The sequence below is a fragment of the Arvicanthis niloticus genome, chromosome 3, assembly GCF_011762505.2.
Source record: "Arvicanthis niloticus isolate mArvNil1 chromosome 3, mArvNil1.pat.X, whole genome shotgun sequence".
In the NCBI taxonomy this organism is placed as follows: Eukaryota; Metazoa; Chordata; class Mammalia; order Rodentia; family Muridae; genus Arvicanthis; species Arvicanthis niloticus.
Genome location: NC_047660.1, coordinates 22,959,556 through 22,975,185, shown reverse-complemented (window position 1 = coordinate 22,975,185; position 15,630 = coordinate 22,959,556).

The following is a 15,630-nucleotide window of genomic DNA, read 5'->3' as shown; positions in this document are numbered from 1 at the left end:
GAGGTGTCCGATTGGTCAATTTGCAATGACTCATTAGCATACTCATTATCATACCCCGCCCGGGTGGGGTGATTGGCCAGGTTCGTGGTACCCTAGTTGTACCTCATTTGCATGCCCCATTTGGGAGGGGCTGGAGTCACATTCCAGTGCACTGATAGTTCTACCTGAATGCCTTGAGTAGCCGCCATCTTGGATCGTTGCCTCAGCGGCTGACGGGCGAATGTCAGCCTGTCAGCCGCTTTTGAGGCTGGGGTGCTGCTTCTCTCGGCTGGCAGCCACAGCCGCTTTTAGTCAGTGGCGCCGAGAGCAGAAACGGGCAGCCGCCTTGAGTCGGCGGCTGCGCCGTAAGAAAAAACGGGTAGCTGCTTTGAAGCGGCGGCGGTGCCGCTGCTTTTCAAGCTGACAGACCTGCGGTGCCTTCCAGCCGTCAGGTCTGTCAGGTCAGCTTCCTACACAGGCCTTTCTGGTGAGGTGCAGGGGACAGTGACATTCTATAGAACTCTAGGTTTGGTTCTTTGTCCATTACATATTGTGGCTTCAAGGTGGAGCTGACCATACAGTAGCTAATATACTTCACCATTAGACTTGCCAAGTTCTGGAAAAAGGAAGGCTGTGTCTGCTTTCATTCTCTTTGGGAAACCAATAGAGAATTGATATCAACCTTGAGCAGAAGAAAACCTCGAGATTCATGGTTCTTCTTGGCAGCAGTGGCCAAGAAGACTCTCAAGTGTGAGGGATGGGAAAAATGAATCCATTGGTCTGACTCTCTTTTCTACTGAAAGAGTTAGTGAATGATACCTTTGGATAAAAAAAATACAGGACAGGCCCTGTCCTTTCCACACACCATGCATAGTTCAGTAACCTTCTTGTTATATGTTTTTCAACAGTGTGTTCCCATGAGGATGAGTGTCTCATCATTGGGTGATATCTGATAGGACACCGCTGCTTCTGTAGTCATCATTGTGTAGCACATGACTGTTTATACTACACATCTTCTGAAAATGTCGGAACGGTTCTCCTATACTCGGTTTGCACAACTGTGATCATTTGGGCTTTTTCTTTTGCTTTGATAACTGGAAAGATTCTAGCAGAGTGGAATTACGGCCCCTCCTTCTGAACACGGGTTTCTTAACAGCTCAGATCCTGTTGCTCCTTCTCTTGAAGAAGGCATCATGAAAAGTTATCATCTTACTCTGTTCCACACTCTTGGCTCCTAATTAGCTAGAGAGTTCTAGTTAACTGTACAAAGATGACTAGAGCACAAACAAGTAAGTGTATTCATACTATACAACGAGTCACCTTTGCTCCTAAAATTGATATATTACCTCTTAATCTGATCATGTAGAACATGGTTCTTAAGCCAACAGAGGACATGATAAAACCTGATGTACAGAACAATGTACTTTGTAGAATAGATGATTGCAAAACATGTCGAATGTATAAAGCATTATATGGATACTTAATGATCCCAGCAATTATTTTACAACTTAATTGTGGAAAATGAAAGGAACAAAGCAGCTTAACACACTCAAAACTTAGAGTCTGTAGCGGGAAGAAGATACATGGGAGAGTTTGCTGCTTCACATTAGTTCCTGCAACTTTTAGATGTGCCAGTAGACTTCCTGGCAATTTGAAAGCTGGAGACTTGGGGCTTCATGCTTAGTAGGCAAGAATTCCACCAACCAAGCTACATCTTCAGCAGTGCTGCACATTTTGTCTTGAGGGTTTCAAAGTCTGCAGTTGCTGGAGAGCAGTGCTAGTCCAGAGCACTCTGTGAACTGATCTGAAGGTAAGTGGATTTTGAGCTTTATTATATTTACCTGCAAAGTCTACTAAAGAAGTAGCTTACTATACTGTTCATTGAGGGTGCTTATGGCCTTGGGATTTTTATACCTTTGGTCTTTGGCTGCAATATTCCCTATATAATAAACTGAGATTAAAGTTGTTTCTTGTCATGAGATGAATAATATTTAACACAAGGATTCAAGGTATCTACCTGGTAACCTTTGACCAAATCACTGTGGGATAATTTGATTTTTTTTTTTTTTTAATTAGAACTTCATCCTGCTTTGACGTGAAAGCACTTCATCACTGCCTCAAACAAGTGGAAGGTTTGGAATGTGTGCTCAGGCATGAGTGGCTGTCATCATTTACCAAGAACAAAACTTGAGCTGGGTCTGGAAGCACCAGCCTGTGATCCCAACTACTGGCAAGGCTGAGGAAAAAGAATGGGTTTAAGCCTAGGTAGTGTTACAGAGTCCAAGGCCTAGAGTGGGTTCAAGACAAGTGTTGGCAACTTAATGAGACACACACTATCTTAAAATAAAGATGCAAAAAGGTTTGGGGCCTTACGTTCAACCCTCATTAAGAATAAGAAGCTACATAAGAAATACACATCTGAAAAGATAATAATTAAATATTTCTTTATATTTGAAGTTTAGATTTGCTGTCTCACAGTCACCCAACACTCATCCCTTTGAGGTACAATCCCATATTACATCACTATTTTGTAAACTACAATTAAGTGGTTTAATGCACGGATCATTAGTTAAGAAAACATTTTCTACTTTAGCCAGTCCTCCATAATCTATATTTTTCAGGTCTTAAAATGTCAACTTGGAATGGTCAAGCAAAGCAACCATAAAATTCAAAGAGAGACAAGTAGTATCTCCATGGTTACTGGAATTTTTTAAATTAGTCTTTTAAACAACAATCTGGGGCAATAAATGAATGTGGCTTTATGTTTAGATATTTAATAAGATTTTCAGAGGATCAATTTTAGGAATAAATGTTTTACTAAAAAAGGAGATTTTGCTGTCAGGTCAAGCATTGACTCTTTCAGAATGAAAGTAGCTGGGGTTACATTTCTAGTATCCACACGGACACTCTTCTGATGAGTTCTAAACATTTAAAATAGCAAGTCTGTTTAGAAGTATGTTTGAAAGGCTAATGTCTATGTTGAGTGGTGTAATTAGCTAGTTAATGAGCTCACTTTCCACTTCCCCTGGAATTATACTTGTTAACTGTTGTTGGTTAATCTAACAGAAGGCCCCGGCCTTTATCAGAAGTGTTGGAGTTGGCAAGCATTGGCTGCCTCGAATTTCCTCACGCTCATGCCTTGTGAAATTCAAATATACTTGGAAAATCTGGATGTCTTGTGAAAGTTGGTTAGTACCTGTAGTGGAGACAGAATCTATTGGCAAAAAGAAGTAGACAGCTTCTGTAGTCAAAGAGGAACTATAAGAAAGCATGGTTGTACTCATTTTTCCTTGAAGTGGTAGCTGTTAGTACAAATCTTGACCCAGCAGTAAAGAGGCATGAGTGTGTTTTGCTTTTTTTGTTGTGTGTGTGTGTGTGTGTGTGTGTGTGTGTGTGTAGCTGTATGAATGTGTATACCAAGCACACATGTAGATATTAGTTCTATGTTTGGCAGCTTTTTAAGTTGTTCCGGAAAAGAGTTGTGTTGATTGTTTTTTTTTTTTCCCAGAGTACATCCATGCACAACAATCCCTGGCTACCCTTCTTTGAAGAGCCTCTTGCCTTATTCTGTTTAGTTCTTCCTCCCTTTCTCCTAGTATTCTTCTAAATGCCTAGGCATATCTAACTTTGTTCATTTGAGCACACAAGAGCTAGGAGACAGCTGTTGCCAGATGCACATTTATGACGTCCTTACTGTCTGAAAGGATAGTGTCACCTTAGCAATATCTCATCAATAACCAAGGAGCAACTGGGCCAGATTATCAGCTAGCAGAAGGCTCTGTGTTTTTTTGTTTTTTTTTTTCTTTTTGACCAGATACCAGAGGGGAGCCAGCTGTGTCTGGAACAGACGGAAGTGCAAAATGCAACAGTGCCCTCAATGGCATCTGAAGTTTCAAGACAGCAGTAGCAAGAGTCAATAGAAGGAAAGGTGTGTGAATGAGTGGGTTTTCATGGTCATGCACGAGGTAGATACTACACTACATGCCAAACTTGACAGTGCTCAGGACGGACACCCGTCAGGTGCTGAATATCACTGTCAGTCTCACCTTGTTCCAGGACTCTGAGAGAAGAAAAGGCCACCAGAGGCTCTGTCGTTAAGTTTGGGATGTGTGGGAAGCCAAGGGAACATTCTCTTTTATTCCAGTTCTTTCTTGTACCTCATGGATAGGCAGTATGTGCATAGCAGTGACCTACCCAATTTCAGTAGCCTGGTATCAGAGCAGAGGGAAGCAGACTAGATCTGAGGAGTGTAATATGGTATCCTGAAGGCCAGCCTGGGGGCTTCATGGATGTGCTACTGGGTGAAGAGTTGTCATGGGTAGATTAAGAACTGACAGCCATTACTGGCTATAGGGTAAGACTTTGTTTCAAGAACAATGAAACAACTACAGCAAAACTAGAAAAGAAGAGAGGAGTCTGAGGACCTGGACTAGGTGAAGTTTCCGTGAAAGAACAGCAGAGTTTAGATAAGACTGTCCGTAGCCAAGAGTATGTCCATGTTCCTAGACCCAACATCTATAGGCTTACTTGCTAGCACAGGGAGTAAGTGGACAGATGCAGGAGGATTTGTGCAGATGGTATGTAAATACCCTCTGTGGTCCATCCATAAGGGATCTGAGCATCTCTAGGTTTTCATACATGAAGCCAGAGAGAGCTAGCACCAGCTCCCCATGGATTCAGAGAGATGATGATGCATATATTCTATGTACCCTTCCATAATTTTCTTATGAATTCTGTTGATGCACAAACTCTAGACCAGAGTGATTTTATGAGGTCCGGAACTTACTCAATTTGAGTGACTCTTTAAGAGAATCAGATTAAAAATATGAAATGAGCTACAAAGGGATCATTTTGTGAATAAGAAAACCATTTTTTTAGTCTGTCACATATTACCAGGAATATAAATATTTTATTTATAAATATTTAAAATATATAACCTTTCTACTAACTGCCTAATTCTATAGCTCCTTTTTTCTATATTTTCTACTTTATATTTGCATTCCTCTCTTACTGTAGCATATTTTATGTAATATTATTTTCAGAAAGACTAAGGAGATAACCTATTCTTTCTGATACGATGGTTGATCAAAGTGTGGCTTTCTTGTACTCGTGCTGCTGGACTGCACAAACCTCACAGCATCACTACTCTGTCCACACAAAATCCATGTGCTGAGTCCTAATAACAGATGGGAACCTCTCAGGAGGCTGGGCTTTGGAATGGGAATTGGCTAATGAAGATGGGGCCTTATGAACGAAGTCTGTGGCTGTGTATTGGAGGTCTCAGAAAGCTCAGCGAGAAATTAACCATCCATGTATCAAGAATTGGCCTCACCAGACACTGAATCTTTCCTTATCTTGTGTGTGTGTGTGTGTACACGCTCATGCGCATGTGTTTGAGTATGTGGACATACATGTAGAGTCTAGTTTTTAACTGGGTATTATTTTTCCTTATGTACCATCCACTTTGTCTTTAGAGACAGAGTCTCTCATTGCCTTGCATCTTACTGTGGCCCACAAGCCCCAGGTTCTGGCTGTTCCTGCTTCTCCAAGCACCGGGATTATAAAAATGGGCCACTACACCTGGCCTTTTATGTGGGCCCTGGAGACTAAACTCAGGCCCTTGTACTTGGATGGCAAGCTCATTGCCAATTGAACTGTCTCCCTAGGCCCTCTTTGGGGCATCTCAAGTTTGATTTCTCAACCCTGAGAACTGTGAGAAATTGATTTCTTCTCATTAGTCTTCTAGTCTAGCATCTTATAGTGAGAGAAATAATTTAGAGGCCTAAAGTACAGGAATTTTGATGGAGTCCTTTCTCCAACTTCACATTAGAAACCATGTATGCGGAGGGTGGGGAGGTCCCTCTCTGAGCTCACTGCTGCTGACAAAGGCTTGTCTTGCTGCCGATGAGAAAAAAGCCACGTAGTGATTTCTTACACCTTTCCCTCTCTGATTGCTAGAAAAATCCCACAGAGCAGCCTAGCTTTCTTCTTACTCCTTCTCATTCCCCACTCAAGCTCAGACCCTCTCAAGGAACAATCTCACCTTGGAGGGCAAAGCTGTGTTCAGCCTTGTCTGGCCTTTGTGGCAGAACTTCCCTCCCTGAGAATTACTGCCTTGGGCAGATTACTGCCTCACGCCCAAAGCATATTCTGCTTGAAATAGAGAGGGTCAGACTTGATTAAATGCTAAGAATTTAAAAAGTAAGATTGCTGTTGGAGTGCAGTCTTTCCCCATGACTTCTTCCTACCCCAGTCTCCTGCCGGACTCACAATTCCTTCTGATGAACTTAATGGCGTGCGTTTTCTTTTTATGTCGTTTTTATTCCTAAAAGATCTCCCTGTCTCCATCTCCACTGGACTAATCCTCATAAAGAAGGTTCAAAAATCAGGCCTCCCAGAAGCCTCTCCGGATAGAAATCACCAGGTCTACACTGTTTCTTTGAATATATATGTAACTATTTCATCCAGTAATGCATTAGGAAATGACCTGAACAAACTAATAGACTCCCCAGATTCCCTGACCTTTATAGTACAGTTGATTGATAAATGTAGTACAGTATATTTATTAAGATAACCTTGTAAGCATTCTTTCTAAATATATATATTTAATTTGGAGCCATATAACTTTTTGTTTGCAGGCATACACCTAGCCCTGCCTAATGTCTGAATATGAGGTACATGGTTCGGTCCTCAGACTGCTACAGGAGAACATAATCTTTATTTTAGCCAGTCTCCATTTGAGAAAATTAGCGTTTACTTCTTGAGACGGAGCCCATCCTTGTTCAAGAGGACCGTAGCATCACGGAGGAATTTTAAGTGTTCTGCTAGCTACTACTTGTCCGGACACATGTTTATTTCCACAGTGCACCTGTTCCTATGATGGCGGACCTCTCTGCTCCAGCCAGCCTTAGCACTACCTAAGTGCAGCTCTTCTCTGTCTTCAGAAGAGCAAAAATAGCCTGGATGTACTAATAGCTTATCAAGAGGCCCAGACTGTCCTGATTTTATGTGCATTATCTCATGTTATCCACACAGCAGTTTAGAAAAATAGCCGGAAGAGGATATTGAAGCATAGAGACACAGAGCCACTTGTCCAACCCTTTTTGGGAGACAGAACAATGCTGAAGCCTGACAGTCTAACTCTAGGGTCTGAATTACTGCTTAATTTTTAAAAAGCATCACCTTTAAGGTGATCACTGTTTCTTGTGTGGTCTGTATGAGTCGACTGCACACAGCTGAGCGCTCACAGACGAAATCAGGTCTTTGTAACGACCCCAATCCTCCATCAGTTCTCTATTACCAGCTGCCGTGAGGTGCAAAGCATTCTGGGTTGTCTTCAGCACCATTCACCCAACGGCACTTCAGTGAGAGAATACGGTAGAATATACTGTGCCATAGAATTTTAAATCGATTAAATCACCTATATGTCACATATACCTATACACGGCCATTTATGTCTATGTATCATTCAGATGTACATATAATGTACACGTGGATACGTAGGAAGAAAATGAAAGAGCTTCCATTCAAGAGTGTATGTGACCAGATGTAAATGCCTTCCTTGAACAGGGCGGGTTCCTGAGAAGACATAGGATAGTCTTCACTGCATGCTGCAAGTCCTTGGGGAATCTCTGTACATATGTACATGTGTGTATACTTCCACAAGATTAATTCTTTTTTTCTTGCTACTCATGGTACCAACCTCACAAATCTGTGATTCACAACAGGAATGTAGCCCGGAACTTCTGCTATGTAAGCAGCTGCAGATGCTTCAAATACCATTGTACATGTGATCCAGGACTCGCTATAAATTTACCCCTAAAAATAAAGTAACAAGTGACCGAACAGCAATAAGAATTAATCACTGCAGTGCGTGAATGGAATGTGCCAGGCTCTACCTCAGAAATCCCTTTATAAAAAGATTGTTATAATTAAAAACCCCAAAGAAATAGCTGAGGACACTGGGTTGGAGTAAATGTGCTGCAGATTTTGAGAGAAGAATTTTATTTTTTAAAGGAGAGATAGAGTAGGAAAGAGCTACCGTGACTTCTATATCATTGGAAAGAGGGTGGGATTATTGCATCACTGAGGAATGCATCCTACAAAGGAATTTCAATTGGGCTCAGGCTTGGTACTCTGGGAGTTTTTTTGAAGGCTGTGAGGATAGACAAGGCTTCTGGTTAAGCTGTTTGCCACGGAGGGAAATAAAATCCACGTCTAAAATTTGCACTGCAACTTGTGGCAAAGATTAGCTTGGTGATTCAGAACTGTTGAATAGCCTTGAGAAAGTATCATGCATTTCATTCTTCCAAAAGTCGGTGGCCACTATGAAATTTGGGAGAAAGCAAAAACCCAACAGAAAGGAAGAAAGGGGAAACCCAGAAGAACGTAACTTTCTGAGGCTTGCTCTCTTCCTATGTCTGTAACATGCATAGTCCAAATCCAATGGCCATTTCCCTGAAACAGTCTAATGTGCACAAAAGAAGGAAATGGGGAAGAGTGAGAGTGGAAGAAGAGAGAGGGAGAGGGAGAAGAGGAGGTTTGAGGGGGAGGAGAAGGAGAGGAAGAGAGAGATGTCAAAATGAAGACAAAGGAGAAAGAAGGAAAAAAGAAAGACAGGGAGGGAGATTAAAAAACACCAACTAGTTTAGAAAAAAACGTGTGTGTGTGTGTGTGTAATATACAGTAATCAGCACTTCTAAAAGTTTCAAGCAGTTCTCAAGGGCTTTTATGGTGTTGGGAAGATGAAGGGAACCGGTGGGAGGGGGAAGGGAAGAAAGAGAGGGTGCTTGGAAGGAAGTATTATCCAAATAGGTTAAACACAGGTATGAAAACGTCATAATCAAGTCCACTATTTTGTACAATTAATATACATTTTTTTCAAAAGGGGGGGAGAGATTTCCTCATTCTGAGTTCATCACGGGTAAAATGCTCAGGCCACCTGAAAGAAAATTTGATTGAAGATCAATTTTTGGACATGGGAAAAGCAAGATGGCGTTCTTCAAGCCACTGGAAGCACTAGAGATGAAAGGTTAAAAGCCTTAAAGACTGAAGACTACATTAACAAGGGAACAGCAAAGCCCATCAACAGAGACTTGGAGAAATTAGCGGAACAAATGTTAAATCCCGAGGAGCTGCAGCAAAAAGAATTCATTTCAGCAGCCAGAAAGATTTTCTTTTCTCTGTATTCCAAAACTGATTGTTTTATAGATGGGAGTGCTAATGGGTGCTTTCTATTCGGTTCTTTAAAACAAGCACACAAAACTACTCTGAGCTGCAAAGGGCAGAGATCAAAGCAGGTAGATTCTTCAGACAGTTCCCAGTGCTCTGCCCTGTCAGAAACAAAACAAAAACAAAAACCCAACAACAAGGAATGGGTCTGCATTGTGATCTGCATCTGCCTTCAGTCTCACATGAATCAAGGTTAAAACCACATGCCCTGCAAGTCTGGCTTTGTGGCACTCTCTTCTAGTCTCTAGAGTAGCTGTGCTGGAAGATGATGGTGAGAAGCCCAGGTGATTAGATTTATGAATTTAACATTGACCGGACCTTGCCAGGTTGCGAGCAATATTCCTTTTAATTATGTCATGTACAGGAAAAGGAGATGAAACTAGAGATCATCGTGTTAAGTGAAATGAGCCTGATTCAAGAGCATAAATAGGTTTTCTCTCATATGCAGAATGTAAACTTAGAAGTGTGTGTATAAGATAAGAACGTGGAAACGGGGATCTAAAAGGGGGAGGGTAAAACAAAGCAAAATATTGCACTTCTATCTTATATTTTACACACACACACATACACACACGCACACACAGAGCATGGAAGCAGAAGGAACACTGTTTGAGGGGAGGAAGGGAAACTCACGAGAGGGGGAAGAAGGGACAAGGGGATGGGGTAAACATTAGAAAGGCATGGTGCACGTGCATGAATATGATGAACATGTCATAAACCTATATTTTGTACATTTACTAGGAAGTTTTAAACCATTATAGGTAGAATCAAGAATTTTTTTGTGGTTTTTTTTTTTTTTTTTGCCATCAAAGAGTAAGATGAACATCGTTTAACCTCTGTGAATTCCACCACTACCATGATGGTAGTAGTGGCGAAAAATGAAATGTTGCCTCTAAGGTCAGTAAAATAAGGTTGGCCACTCTTACCAAGTTGAACCTGCTGCTGTTAGAAGTCTTAGGCAGAGAAATTATGTAAGAAAAAGAAATGAAAGGCATCCCTCAAGTATAACCATTGGTGATTAGATTTGGCAAAGTTGCCATATACAAAAAATGATTACGCAAAATCAGCTGTATTTCTGTGCACTGATAATGAACAACTCAAAAGAAAAACTAAGAGTATGATCCCGTTAATGACAGGAAGAATATAATACTTAGGAATAAATTTAACCTAGAAGACAAAAGCATTCTGTAAAACACTGCTGAATAAAATCAAAGCAGGCTAATAAAAGGAAGAACCCAAATGAAATTGCGTTGGTATTGTTAAAATGTCCACACAGACCAAGTAATGTCTAGGAGTTTCTCTACAGGTCCAAGAGCATGCTTTAAGAAATAGAAAACAGACCTTAAGTTCATATACAATCAGGAGTCTCATTAAGAGGCCAAAACAACCTTGAGAAAGAACCAATCTAAGACCTCGGTGCATCCTGATTTCAAAACTTACAAAGAGGCTGTAATCAAGATAGTATTATATATTGGCAAGAAAGACAAGCATGTAAGCCAGTAGCAGAGCAAACCCAAAAGTGAACCCTTATATAGCAAGTCAAATGATCTTCAACAAAGACACTCAGTCTACATAAGGTAGAAAGAATAGTTTCCTTTACAACTAGTGCTGGAAAAATTAGAAATATGAGGTCATGTGAATTTTGTGCATTTTTTGTGCATACAACAGGAAATGTATTTCAAAAAAATATTAACAGACTAAATACAAGACTTGAAATTATAAAGCTCCTCGAAACAGGAGAAAATATTTAAAACATTATAATTTTTTTTTTGGAAAAGAAACAGGCAACAACAAAAATAGACAAATGGGACACTATAACTCTTGAACCTTCTGTGAAGCAAAGAAAACAATACAGAGAAAGGCAAGATGCTGAATAGGAGAAAATATTTGCAATATATTGCATAGGACTCACTGTCCAGCATGTATGACAGACCACTATAACTCAACAGCAGTCAGCAAATAAAAGCTCACAAACTACTCAAATAGACATTTCTCCTAGGAAGCCACATAAAAGAGAATAAAAAGATGAAAAGATTCTCAGCTGATTAATGAAAAGGGAAAAATATATTCTGAACATGACATGACAGGACGTTTGCACTCATGAACTCACAGCAGCTGTGGCTGACTGCATAAGACCTGCACAAGACCAAGCCAGTCAGCAGACTAGCATGGATCAGAGACCAGCTAACAAGCTTCCACTCCTGGATGAAGAGCTTTGACAGTAGATGGGAACTGGGAGAGGAAAAGCTAGTTTTTAAAGGTACAGTCCTTGCTAGGTTCACCAGGCTCCAGTGGATGCCCTCACACCAATAAAAAGTATGAACTCAACTTGGTGGGTTAGTGAAAAAAAACAAAAAACAAAGAAAACAAAGAGGACACAAACTTAGTGTTACGTCAATGGTAGACCTGGAAAGAGTTGGGGATGGATCTGGAGATGGACATAATCAAAATACATTGTATGCATGCATGCATGAAATTCTCAAAGAATTAATAAAGCATTATGTTAAAAAAATAAAAGGACCATGAAAAGGATAAAAAAAAAAAAAAGGAAATGCATGTCTAACCCACAATGATTTATCAGCTCATATCTTGGATTAGCCACCATCAGAGATTTAAAATATTAAATGTTGGTGGAAATGGGAAACCTTCGTGTGTTGTTAGCAGGATTATAAACTTGTGTACCAACTACAGAAAGCAATATGGAGGCTCCTAAAAAGGTTTAAAATTGAGTTTCCATATAATACCACAACTTGTCCTAGGCACATACCAAAAGAGCAGAACACAGAACGTCGAAGAGGCATTTGCCCAGTTGGGTTCACTAAAGCATTAGTCTCAATAGCTAGGATGTAGAAACCACGAGCCTTTCATCAACAGATGCATGAATAGACCAAATGTGAAGACCATGTACAATGAAATACTATTCAACCTTAAAAACGAAATATAGCAATTTCTAATATAGGCTACAATATGAAGGAATCTTTAAGACATTATGCTAAGTGAAATAACTTAGTAACAGAGGTAGATAATACAAGATTTTACTTGTATTTGATGTCAAAAATAATCAAGTTCAGAAACAGGAAGTAGGTTAATGATTTCCAGGAAAGGGAGACGTGAGCTTTTTGGTGGGAGTTGAGTTTCAGTGACACTGCTTGAATAGTTCTAGAATTCTGGTAACATGAGGGTGCATGTGTTCAAGAATACTGTGAACTTAAATGTCTTCATGAGGTAAAAATTTAAGATGTGTTTTGGGCCACAATGAAAAAAAAAAAAAAAAAGTAAACAGACTGCCATATTTGTTCAGCTCTTCTCAGTACAATTTACTTCACCTTGGTGCTACTGATGAGTGCATCTTACTTTTGGTGCTATATAATTTCTAATCCTCTTTCCTAGTTAGCAAACAATGTTTGTCTTAATGACCCATACCTCTTATACATTTATGAGCGTTGTGTACAGCTGATTGCTTCCCAGTGCCCCACTTCTGTACTTATTCTTATAAACATGGTTCCGGATGTTGGGATCATTAAATGCTTGGGTTTGGAATACCACATTGGATGTTAATGAGCCTTCTGCAATTTTCCCAGAGAGTGGGGATAGCTAATTAACCAGATAGCTGGGAATCAGCTATTGCCTCAGGCCAGAGGAATTCAAGGTTACTTTTTTGACACGATCTTCATGTTTGGCCTAACAAATACAACAGCCCCAATTCAAAACTCTTGTCACTAATCAGACACTGTAGCCTTTCATCTAGAACTCAGTGAGATACAGACTTTACAGTCTTGCTTTGTCCACCATATTTGGATAGTGATGATGTCATTTTCTTCTTGTTAGATAGTATCTCCTGAACAATCAGTCACCTCTTCAGGCTGTGAGCTGGTTGAACTCGACTTCTAACCTTGTTGTTACTTTTTCTTGATCTTGATTTGTTTTACAATTTTTAACCATCATTTAGAAACATAACATTTTTATTGTACACCGTGAGTTTGTGTTTTCAAATTATAGACAGATCAGAGCAAAACACCATACAAAAATATTTATAGTCAAAACCACAATCTATTTTCTATCCTTTCAGTCCCCTTTCTCAGAGGCAAGTGTTGCTGGCTGATAGTAACTAAGATTGCTTTAAAATTTTTATGTATTCTTTCAGAGATACACAATTCACACACAAACACACACACACACACACACACACACACACACACACACGAGAGAGAGAGAGAGAGAGAGAGAGAGAGAGAGAGAGAGAGAGAGAATACCATAGCATCATTCTGTACTTTGTTTTCTTCATTAAAAACAAACACTGGATCTAAAGTTACACAATGATCTATTTCATGCATAAAACTAATTAGTGTTCTTTTGATGTATTATTAAGCTCCTTTGCAAATTCAGGTATCATGAATACTTAGAATGACATTTTAAAAGAAATTTCACATATAGCTCAAATGTAAAAAGCACATCGTGGAAGTAATATATCAATAATCTTAGTCAGATATATTGAATTCATTCAAATGTAGAAACTCAGTCTTTTTCTCTTTTTTGTCTTCTTCTGCGTTTTCTCTCTTAATAGGGTTTTACTGGATGGCCCAGGATACCCTCAAACTCATGATGAAACTTGAAATCTTATCTCAGCCTGTTATGAACTGGGTTTACAGGCTACTACTCTAGGAATTATGCTTTTTCTATGTTGAGAGTTTGTACACTCATGACACAGATGAGCTGGGGGGTGGTGGTGGTATAGCTGTGAAATCTGTCCAGAATAATCCAAGAACACAGTATAGGCATTTGAAAATATGAATTGGTTAAAAACAATAACAACAATAACAACAACAACAAATAAGACTCAAAGAAATTAATGATATAAATGTATAATCCAAGTATATGCAGAAAATACTTGTAAAAACTTTATTATTATTATTATTATTATTGTGATTGATTTGCCTTTAGTTTAAGTACTTGGAATGGAGACAGGAGAAGTGGCTTAGTGGTTAAGAGTCACTCCTTAGTTTTGCAGAGAACCCAGGTTGAGTTCCCAGCACTCCATGGTGGCTAACAACTGCCTATGTGTCCAGTTCCAGAGATCCAACATCTCTAACCTGTAGAGGGTCCTTTATGAACATAGAACACAAACATACACTCAGACATGCATACATACACATATAATAAAGTAAACTCTGGGTAGCACATTGTAAGGCCAGAGATGTGTCCAGATGGAGTAGAAGAGATTTCATAGGAGTTTGTGGGTCTCCTTCCTCAGCACAGGGATCCCATCCTTAAAGGCAGCAAGTTCAACCCGTGGTTTATTCATCTCTCCTAGATCTCTAGATCCCATGTTCAGATTGTGCTTTGTTTTGGAATTAATATGGAAGGACATTCCATAAGGCTGTAATTACATAACTTTTTAAAAAGTAGAATATAGTTTTATTTTTCCTTTTAAATTCATTATTAAAAAAGCATGGACCTTATAGATAAACAGAAAAATCCCCATTTCCAAAAATAAATATTTCTAATGTTGCGTAGATGACTCCTCAAGCGTTTCTAAATGCTTACTTGTTTATTTTTGGCATTTCTATGGGTAGGATTATGCTGTTTATATAATTTTATTTCCTGTTCAGACTGGCCAGTGGTACACTCACTCACTCATCTGCGTCCTGAACTATCATAAAGATGCCACGGACCTGAAGCGTTATCATCATTAACAGCTACAACCAGCTAAGATAGCCATAAAAGTCCTCAGGAAGGCCAGCTTCGATAGTCTCATTTGGTCTATGGTTATAAAAGCTAAATACGGGGCCCAGTGGGTAGTTAGTTTACAGTACATGACACCTTCTCAACTTGAGAGAAGGGGAAGGGAGACTAATAGTCATTTTCTTATTGTACATGTTCTCAGCCATAACTCTTACTGACTGACCTAGGAGAGCCACCCGAGGGAGAAAGAACATCCACTCACTTTGGCATGGTACAATCAAGTCAGGAATGTTTTGATTCCATGTGACAGAGGACTCAGTTAGCAGAGGATTAAAGAAGTAGGAACTTAGTTTTCTCATATGATAGATAAGACTTATGGAGGTGAGCATCTTCCAGCTTTACGCTAATGGTGGACAAGGCAAGTGATGGCCCTTCTGCTTTTACCTTTTACCGAGTACTGTGTGGTCCAAGATGGCTGCTGTTCCTCACTTCAGTCATCAGAGCTATTCCTGAGGTAGGACGATGTGAAAGTGTTATCTTTCTGTGGGAAATCAAAAGCTCTCCCATAGCCTTTTCCTGAACTCTTGAATCTTTCTTACAGGCCTATGTTGTAGGAAAAATGAGGAGGAAAATATTAGATGAGCTGAGTTATTGTATCACTAAAAGCGAAGGTTCTATTCTGGAGGGAGAAGTGAGGAGCACATGCCATGTAGCTAACTCTTCTTGTCTGTCTCAGAA